The sequence below is a fragment of the Hipposideros armiger genome, unplaced genomic scaffold, assembly GCF_001890085.2.
Source record: "Hipposideros armiger isolate ML-2016 unplaced genomic scaffold, ASM189008v1 scaffold_147, whole genome shotgun sequence".
NCBI classification, from domain to species: Eukaryota; Metazoa; Chordata; class Mammalia; order Chiroptera; family Hipposideridae; genus Hipposideros; species Hipposideros armiger.
In genome coordinates this window covers 2,964,500-2,974,023 of record NW_017731497.1, presented here as the reverse complement: position 1 = coordinate 2,974,023, position 9,524 = coordinate 2,964,500, and positions in this window count along the sequence as shown.

Here is a 9,524-nt window from a genome sequence, read left to right as displayed (position 1 = left end):
TTAATTCATTCAACAATGATTTGCAGAATACTGATGAGGGTGCAGAGGTGAATGAAGCATTGTGAAGTGCACGTTTTCATGCGCTGTGCAAGTACTGTGTTTGGGAAGGGTGTGGTGTGAGTGGGTTTTGTACTGTGCTGGATGCTGTGGAGAGGTGTGTTACAGTTACAGGGTAGGGCCAGCCAAAAATGTTCTGTTAAGGGCTAGAGAGTAAATATTTTAGGTTTTGCAGGCCACATACATCTCCATTGCATTTGTTTATACCCCTTTAAAAATGTAAAAAATCTTTTTTAGCTTGTAGGCCATACAAAACCAGGTTGGTAGGCCTGTGCATTAATCTATGCTGCATGAACAAACTTCTAATCTACGTGGCTTAACATGTTAAAGGTTAATTCTTACTCACCCCCATCCAATGCAGGTCAGTGGCTCTCCTGAGCATCTGTCTTCTATGTGTTGACTTGGGGGACCCAGGCCACCTCTATCTTTTGAGGCCACCATCTATGCCATCCTGGTTACTGTGAAAGAAGAAGAGAGGATTGGAAACTTGCGTGAGATCTTTTAAGGGCCATATCACTCAAATGGTCCCAATGTAATAGCAGGGAGATGAGGAAAAGTCATTTTCCTATGTGTCCAGAAAGAGGCAACAGCATGGTAAAACATAGCACAGTCTGTACCACTGCCTAAAGAGAAGTTTAAGACATGCTCCTGTCTCAGAGGGCCTTAGGCTCTCGCTGGGAAGAGATATGAACATGAATGAAAAAGTGAATAACTTTTTACAATTGCAGGTGCTATGGCAACAGTATTCTGATGATATCAACAACTAAAAAACAAACAAACAAACAAAATGGCTCCCCACTGAAGTATTTTAGTGTTTTAACAACAGGAGGGCTCTATCAGTGCATATAGGCTAAACATCTGTCCTGCATTGGAGACTGACGGCTGCTGAGGATGGAAAGGCAGGTTTGAGTTAAATTGTGAATGGCTTTGAATGCAAAAGTGTTTGGAATTCCAAAACAAAGATGAACATTATTTTCAGAGACAAACCTTAGGGATCCACCTCCACAATAAATATCTAATAATAAATGAATAAGTAAATAAACAACAGTGTATCTCTATAATGGAATAGTCTGTAATCATTAAAGTCAAATTTCTGATGACTCTTTTTTTTTTTTAAGATTTTATTGGAGATTGGAGGAGGGGAACAGTGCTGGGGAATCGGGGTAAGGGGAACAGACAAGTTGCTATCCTTTTTTGTTCTTCAGTCTAGTTGTAGAGGACGTTGCTACACTGGCCCATGTTGGTATTGTCATTGTGCTCTTCCTGGGTGAGGCAGATCGGTCGCCAGCCTCTGGACAGCCGCTCACGGCGGCTCTTGGCAGCTCACACCAGCTGCTGGCCACTCACGCTGGCTGCCAGCCACACACAGTAGCTTATGGCAGCCCACTGCAGCAAGGGCTGCAGCCTACGCTATAGCCAGCGACTCACGGCAGCCCAGCTCCAGGTCGAGCTGTTGTTCACCATCTTAGCTGTAGAAGGCAGTGTCACTGGCCCTCATGTGGGATCCAAACCAGGGCCCGGCTGCTCAGAGCTGATGTCCCAAGCCAGCTCTTAACCGACATGCCACTCAGCCGGTCCTGATGACTCTTGAACGACATGGATTAAGTAAATAAAAAAGAAAACTGTACATAGAGTATAATACCAATGTAGTAATTAAAAAATAAAGATATTAAGACTAGAAGAACAAACATCAAACTGTACATTGTGATTATTTTTGGATGGTCGTATTTTACTTGATTTTTCTTTTCATCAAGTTTTTCTAGGTTTTGACTTTTTCTATAATGAGCATGCATTACTTCTATACTAAATACCATGTAATACATGTTATTTTTCAAAAGCAAAGCTTAAACATGTGCAGTTTGGGGCAGTGGTTGCTGTTGCTAGTGTTTTATTCTTTCTGTGCAGGTGAACTCCATTGGCATTTTCACAGTGTCTGGGAACTGGGTACTCACATGATTCAGTTCCCAGTGGCTGAGCACCATCTGTCCCTGTGGTGTCAGACCCTGCCTGCATCAGAGCACATGGCTTTATCCTCACTTGTCATCCTCCATGAAAGGGCCTCAGGGGCACCTGTAATTCCAGCAATTCTCTGAGGCCACAGAGGGAATGTCTCTGCCAGGAAAGCACACAGCCACATAAGCCTGAGCTCCAGAGGTGTGAGAATGCCAAAGATCGACCCAGAACTATAGGCAGTGAGAGCGCTTTCAGATGTAATGCCTCGTTTCGTAGATGAGAAAAATGAGGCCTGAAAGAGGAAGGCTGTTGTCCAAGTCACACACTGAGCTAGTGGCAAGTGGGAACTTGGGCCCAGGTCTTCAGGGTCCTGTGTTCTGTCATCGCTAGCCACAGGGCCTCACACAACTGGCTTTTCTGGGTACTAGGCAAATTAATTTTTTGCCTACTCTTCAGCAACTACACAGCCAGATGTTGTTTGGGTTGAAGTTCACTGAATCACTTCTATTCCTTGTCTATTCAGTCTCGCGGCTCCCTGGGTGTCTTTGACTAAATTCTGATTTTGTTTAAATCCAATACGGTATCAAGATGGTGAAAATATTCTCTGAAAACAGTCTGGCAGTTCCTCAAAATGTTACCATATGACCCAGCAAATTCCTCTCCTAGGCATATACCCAAGAGAATTGAAAGCATATAGCCATACAAAACTGGTACACCAATGTTCATTGCAGTGTTATTCATAATAGCCAAGAAGTAGAAACAACTTAAAGGCCTATCAACTGATGAATGGATAAACAAAATGGGCCATGTCCATACAACAGGATGTTATTGGCAATAAAAAGAAATGAAGTAGTGATACATGCCAAAACGTGGATGAACCTTGAAAACATTTGCTAAGTGAAAGAAGCCAGTCACTAAAGACCACACGTTGTATGATTCCACTTATATGAAATGCCCAGTATAGGCAAATCCATAGAGACAGAAAGTAGATTAGTGGTTTCCAGAGTCCGGCGGGTGGGGAAAATGGGAAGTGATTACTAATGGATATGGCGTTTCTTTCCTGAGTGATGAAAATGTTCTGGAATTAGATATTGGAGGAAAGCCACAATGAAAAGAACTGTTGTAATATAAAGGCCTGTGTTTAAGCTAGATGCTTGAGCCCAAGAGCATTTGTCAGCTGGTCTTCTACTCTGAAAGGTAGAGTGGAGTGGTGGAATATGTCCTGCCTGATAAAGTAGCTACTCAGATAACTAATTGGAATCCCAGCTCTTCCACTAACCAGACGCAAGACCTTAGTCAAGCTACTCACCCTTTATCAACCTCAGTTTCCTCATCTGTAGAATGGGATAATAAAGCCTGTCTTACAGGTAATTGCATGATCAATGCCTCACACTCCAAATCTAATTGCCTCTGGTTTCCCTTTCTCATTTCTTCTCTAATCTCAGGAGTCACTCGTTCAATATTGGGGATACTTGCACCCACTAGCAGGTGCAAGGAGACCTTTTTGACATATGTGTTTGGAAGCTTTCCTAAGTGACTGCTTCTCAAAATGTAAAATGCGTAAGAATCATTTCTCTCCCATCGCTTATCTCAGACTCCATAGGTTAGTGACTAGGACAAGGCTTCTTACACTAAAATGTATGTTGAATCACTTGGGGGGATCTTGTTAAAATGTACATTCTGAGTTTCTGAGTCATAGGTCTGGGGTGGAGCCTGAGATTTTATGTTTCTAAAAATCTCCCAGGTGAGGCTGTTGCTTATGGTCCTTGAAAACACCTGCATAGCATAGTACTAAGTCACTGGAAATATTAGGCGAGAGTGATTTACAGAGCCTTCCCCACATAGCAAACTTTGAATATCTAGGTAAGGTAGATAGAGATAAATTAATATGGGTTTCATAACTCAAATGCTTACAAAGATAGAGTCTAAGATACTATACAGATTATTTTAAGTCACTTCAGGTATTCACAAAAATATTTGTACCCTTCCATGAGGGTTCAGAGTTGACATATGAAATTCTATTTGTACCATAAACATTAATAGTTGCAAGTATTGTCCACATTTTCCAAATACAGCTTGCATCTCGTATCTCCTTTAATCTCCTTCGACCACGTCTAGGAAGTAGGCAGAGCAGGAAGACTTGTCCTCATTTCATAGATGACAAAATTGAGGCTCAGGCAGGTTAAGTGAGCTGTTAAGGTCATTCGGATTGTCCCTGGCTCCTCCCTGCATCTGGGTCCTGTGCACTCCCTTTTATGACATGATGCAGGATTCCATGCAACTTCATATCTTCCCTCTGGGCCTGACTGTACAAACAAGGCAGCTTTGGGGACAAGGAAACCAGAGAACCCCTAGCAAAGAGTATCACCAGATGTGCAAGATAATAGAGCTAGTAATATTTCTACCCTTCTCCATGACCCCACACCACAAACACAATTCAAGATTAAAAAAATGTCACAGTCTGCCTACACTAAAACAAGCATGTTTGGGATGCAAAAACCCACCTTACTATCTCCTTGCCCTTGTTGTTTATAGGACAGCAGGAAGGTGGAAGGTCACCTCTCTTTCATACAGCATGCCTTGGACTATCTGATCTAACCCCTGAAAACTCCCAGGCCTTTGGGTGGAGGAAGGGAAGACACAATCTCTCTTCAGAGTTGGAGTTTATGTGCATTAATTCATCAGTTAGGCATTCATGAGTCTAAATCTGTGTGTGATTTTTCAGCCTAGAAGATTTCAACCTGGAGAAGTTTCCAAATATTGATGATGTGGACCTACCCCCCCAGAGATCTGTGGTGGGCTAGGTTTCATAAAGTCTCCCAGGCATTCTGATGGGTAGCCAGGGTTTCAACTTGCTGGACTAAGGTCAGGGATTTGGATAGATCCCCTTACCCCACCCAATCCCATAAGTAGGCTACTTCTATCTGTTCTGTCCTATGCATAGATGCTTTGCTCACCCTGAATTTAAAATTTTCACGTGAATTCCATTCCACAAACATCAAGTTATGGGTATGAAATGTGGGCTGGAAAGGAGGCTGGTTTGTTTCTTGGCTCTATCACTTGCTATCAAAGGGCAGTGCCTGGAGCAGGTTGTGGGCTTGCATCCTTGCTCCACTGCTAACTATGTTAGTGACTCTGGACACTACTCAGCCTTCCTAAGCCTCAATTTCCTTATCTGTGAAATGGGGCTCTGGGTTATTGAAGAGATGCAGAGCTGGGAAGAGGACACACTTTCATGACCCTGAGCACGAGTGTCTTCTTAACTTTTGCATCCTAGGCACCTCACTGGCCTCCCCTTAGGCTTGCTCTGAGCTGGTGCAGGGACATAATGCATGTCTAGTGCTTAGTGCCGTGCCTAGCATGTGGCAGATGCTCAATCAATGTGGTTTAGGAGCAAGAGTCGGGTCTACAACCCATCTAAATCAGTCAACTGCACTGTATTCTATTCCACCTGGCTGCAACCCACGTTCCAGAATCATCTCCCTCCCTGCCCCAGGTTCCTCACAGACTCTCCTTTGAAGAGGCCCCTCCAGCTAGGGTCAGGCCAGCGTTATAAGCTCTGCAGCATTATAAGACTGTCTTAGGGTCATTATCTTTAAGGCTTTAAGGCACAGGACCAATCAAATGATCCCCCTGCCCCCCACAACCGAAGGAGATGGCAAAGAACATCTCACTTTACAAAAACTGCATTCCCCTCAAAGTTAATCATCAACACCACCCTGATGCATCTTGCAGAGACTAGAGGTGGAGAGAGAGAGCATTCAGGATGGAGAAATGGGGTGCTGGTTCTGCAGAAATGATGTTTTGCCTTTCAGAAAGTTTTTTTTATAGGGGGTAGCTGGCCTCACAGATGAAGTTGCTCTAAAAATGTTAAAAGTTTCCAGTTGTGGACTCTGGTGGGCAATTCTGAAAAAGAGGCAAGATCTCACTATCATGATCTGTTGCTAAAAATACAGGGAGGCAGGTTCTACACAGGGACATTTACAACAGAAAGCAGGGCAGGGCCACCTCTTCTTGGCAGGGGTGGGGCTGAGGTTGGGCTGAGACTTGAAGAAGGAAGCCGTTTGCTACAGTGGGGAGGAGCCTTCCAACCAGAGAAGAAGGTTTTCCTCTCTGGAGGGAGAGGAAAGGGCCTGGCTGGCCTGTGGGGGTGGGTGCCTGGGGCAGGGAGCGAGATGATTCTGGAAAATGGGTTGCAGCCTGTAGTGAGGGACATGAGTGCCCAAGTAAGGAGAACGGGCTTCTGTTAGCTTAAGTAGGAGAGTAACATCATAAGACATGTTTTAACGTTTTCTGTATATTGTCTCATTATGATTAAGGCTATTATAATGAACTATATATTTTAAAAGTTTCCACTTCTAACATGGCTTTAAAGTCATAGGGTGTACATCAACATCCCAGAACAAAAGTTCCCATGGGATTTTATTTATATAACCAATAATTAAAAGTAGATATATTCTATATATAACTATTTTAATATAGTAGCAGAGTATATATTTTCATTTCTATAGGATTATAAACCCTGCTAAATAATTGTGAAGTCTGAGCAAATCTGCCAAGTCTATAGAAGAATATGGCTTACTATTTTTACTTGATTTTCAATTTAAAAATAACTTTTCTGTGAGCAGCTTCACCCAGTAACTATTGACATGCCCTTATGCCTGCTGGGCATAAAGTGTTTTCCCACCTCTGCAGTAATATAAGCGAATAACTCAGGAGCTTCCATGCTTTTAGAAACAGTAGACAAGTTTCAGAATAGAAGTATTTTCCTTGGTTTTTCACAGATCACCTTGACTATTACTTGGATATTTCTGAAACTACTTGTACCTCCTCCCCTTTCTATTTTCTACTTTTTATTTAAAAACTCAAATCTACAGAAATGTTACAAAGATAATACAACAAACACCTGTATACCCTTCAATGAGATTCACTTTTAACATTTTAGCACATCCTCTCTCTCTCTTTCACCATATATATACACACACATATACATTTTCTTCTGAGCCATTTGAGAATAACTTGCAGATATCATGACTTTTCCTCCCTAAATATTCAGCATGTGACTTGTAAGAACAAAGATATTCTTTTATATAGCCACAACACAATGATCAAATTCAGGCAATGTAACATTAATATAATACAATAATACACATTCTTTAATCAAACTTTACCAATTAGTCCAACAATATCCTTTAAAGCTAGTTTTTTAATCTAGTCTCCAATTCAAGATTACACATGTCTTATTTACTTTTCATTCTTTTTAATCCTCTTTAATCTGGAAGTATTTCTTAATCTTTCACAATATTGACATTTTTGAAGTTTATGGGCCAGTTGTTTTGTAGCATGTCCCTTGATTTGAATTTGTCTGACTATTCTCTCATGATTAGATCCAGTTTATGAATTCTGGGCAGAAGTACAACAGCAATAGTGCAGCCTTTTCATACAGCATACCAGGAGGCACATGATGTCAGTTGTATCATCACTGGTGATGTCAACTTTGATCATTTGGTTAAGGTTGTGTTTCCAGATTTCTCAATCCTAACAAGACCCTTTTCTCTTTGAAATTAATAAATAATTTGTGGGGAAAGACTTGAAACTGTATAAACATTCTGCTTCCCAATAAATGTTCACCCGATGGTTTTAGTATTCACTGAGGATTTTTTGCCCAAACCATTTAATAGCATAATAGTTATCAAATGGTGATTTTCTTACCTATCATGTCTTCTACATTTATTATTTAACGTGAAGAAGAACTTTCCTTTCCCTTACTATTTGCTATTGTTTACTTACTTATTTATCTATATGTATATGTGTTTGTATTTGTAAGTATCAGTATGGGCTAACAGATTCTTTTGATTGAAAATATGTTATAACCTTTTACTGTTATAAACTATTTTGATGCCCAAATTGTCCCTGATTTGTCTAGTAGTATCCCCTTTGTGGTGGCCACTGGTTTTTTGTTTGTTTGTTTGTTTGTTTTTAACTTTTTATGTCCCTATCCGTTCTTTTAAAATTAATCAAAGTATTTTCCATGAATTGTTGTTAGCATTCCCTCATTTTCTGGCCCCACAAAATATTCCAGGTTCACCTTGTATTTCCCTGCCTTAGTCCTGGCATTGACCATTTCTCTAAAGAATGCTTGTTCCTTTTAGGGGAGAATGGTTTTTAGAAACCAAGATTTGGGTGCTGGGTGTGGTAGAGAATAAAATACAACTCAGCAGGTCACGTGGGACAGTGTACAGGGGGCCAGGCAACAAGCTCCTCTCCCTTCTTGTCTTCACTGTGTAGGGCACTTGGGCACCAGTGACCTTTCACCCACCCACAATCGCTTCCCTGAGCTGGGCTAGCTGCAAGAGGCCCAACTGCAGAGAAGCTGCAGCCATTCTTTGTGGTCTCCTGCCCTCTTTTGCTGTCTCCTGGATATTGAAGTCCCTTGGGTTCCACCTTTGGTGAACCTGAGAACTTGTCCTGCTCTGAAACTTCCAAACCTTCCTTACATCCAAAAAATTCACCCCACCCCACCCCCAACATTTTCTAATGCGCTCCATTCTTTGGAAATAGGAATAAGAAGATTTGGACTCACACTGGCTCCTCTGCCTGCGTGACCATGAGCAAGTTAATGTTTCTGGGCCTCCGTTGCCTCATCTTTAAAAGGGAGGGAGAATCTTCAAGATAATAAAGTAAATTAATATGAAAGTGCTTTGTGAGCCATAACCTCTCCATAAAAATGTAAAGGGCTATGATAACTATAAACTAAATCTTCCAATGTATTCGTAGCTTAATGAGGTGACACTCCCAAGTTACCAAGGCATCCTGAGGAACTTGGGAATCACTTTGAAGCCAGAGAGATGCAGGCTGCCGTTAATTACTTGTGTGATCTTGGGCAGAGTCACTTAACCTCCCTGGTACCTCAATTTCTTCATTTGTATAATGGGATTACAGTATCTACCTTGCAGTTTGTTACTTGGGTGTCTGCTGAGTGACAGGGCTTGCTAGACTGACCAGAGCTGGAGTGGGAGGAGGGAGTGAGGTGAGACTTGAGCTTCAGAGGAAGAGGGCATCGGGCAGGGATTCTCCGTCTTGGCTGTACGTTAGAATTACATGGGGAGCTTTTTCTTTTTAATTATTTTTTTATTGTGAAATACACATTTTTTAGAATTAGTTTCAGCTGTACAACACAGTGCAATAGTTACACTTTTTACCCCTAGAGGTGACAACCCCCCTCCCCCCATGGGGAGCTTTTTTAAAAATCTCAATACCCAGGTTAGCTCAGTTGGTTAGAGCGCAGGCTCATAGCGCCAGGGTTGCCGGTTTGATCCCCACTTGGGCCACCGAGTTGCGCCCTCCACAACTAAATTGAAACAACTACTTGACTTGGAGCTGATGGGTCCTGAAAAAACACACTGTTCTCCAATTAAAAAAAAAAGAAACAAAATCTCGATGTCCAGGTTGCACCCCAGGCCAAGTACATCAGCATCTCTGGGAGGTGAGACCAAGCATCAGTAGTTTTTAAA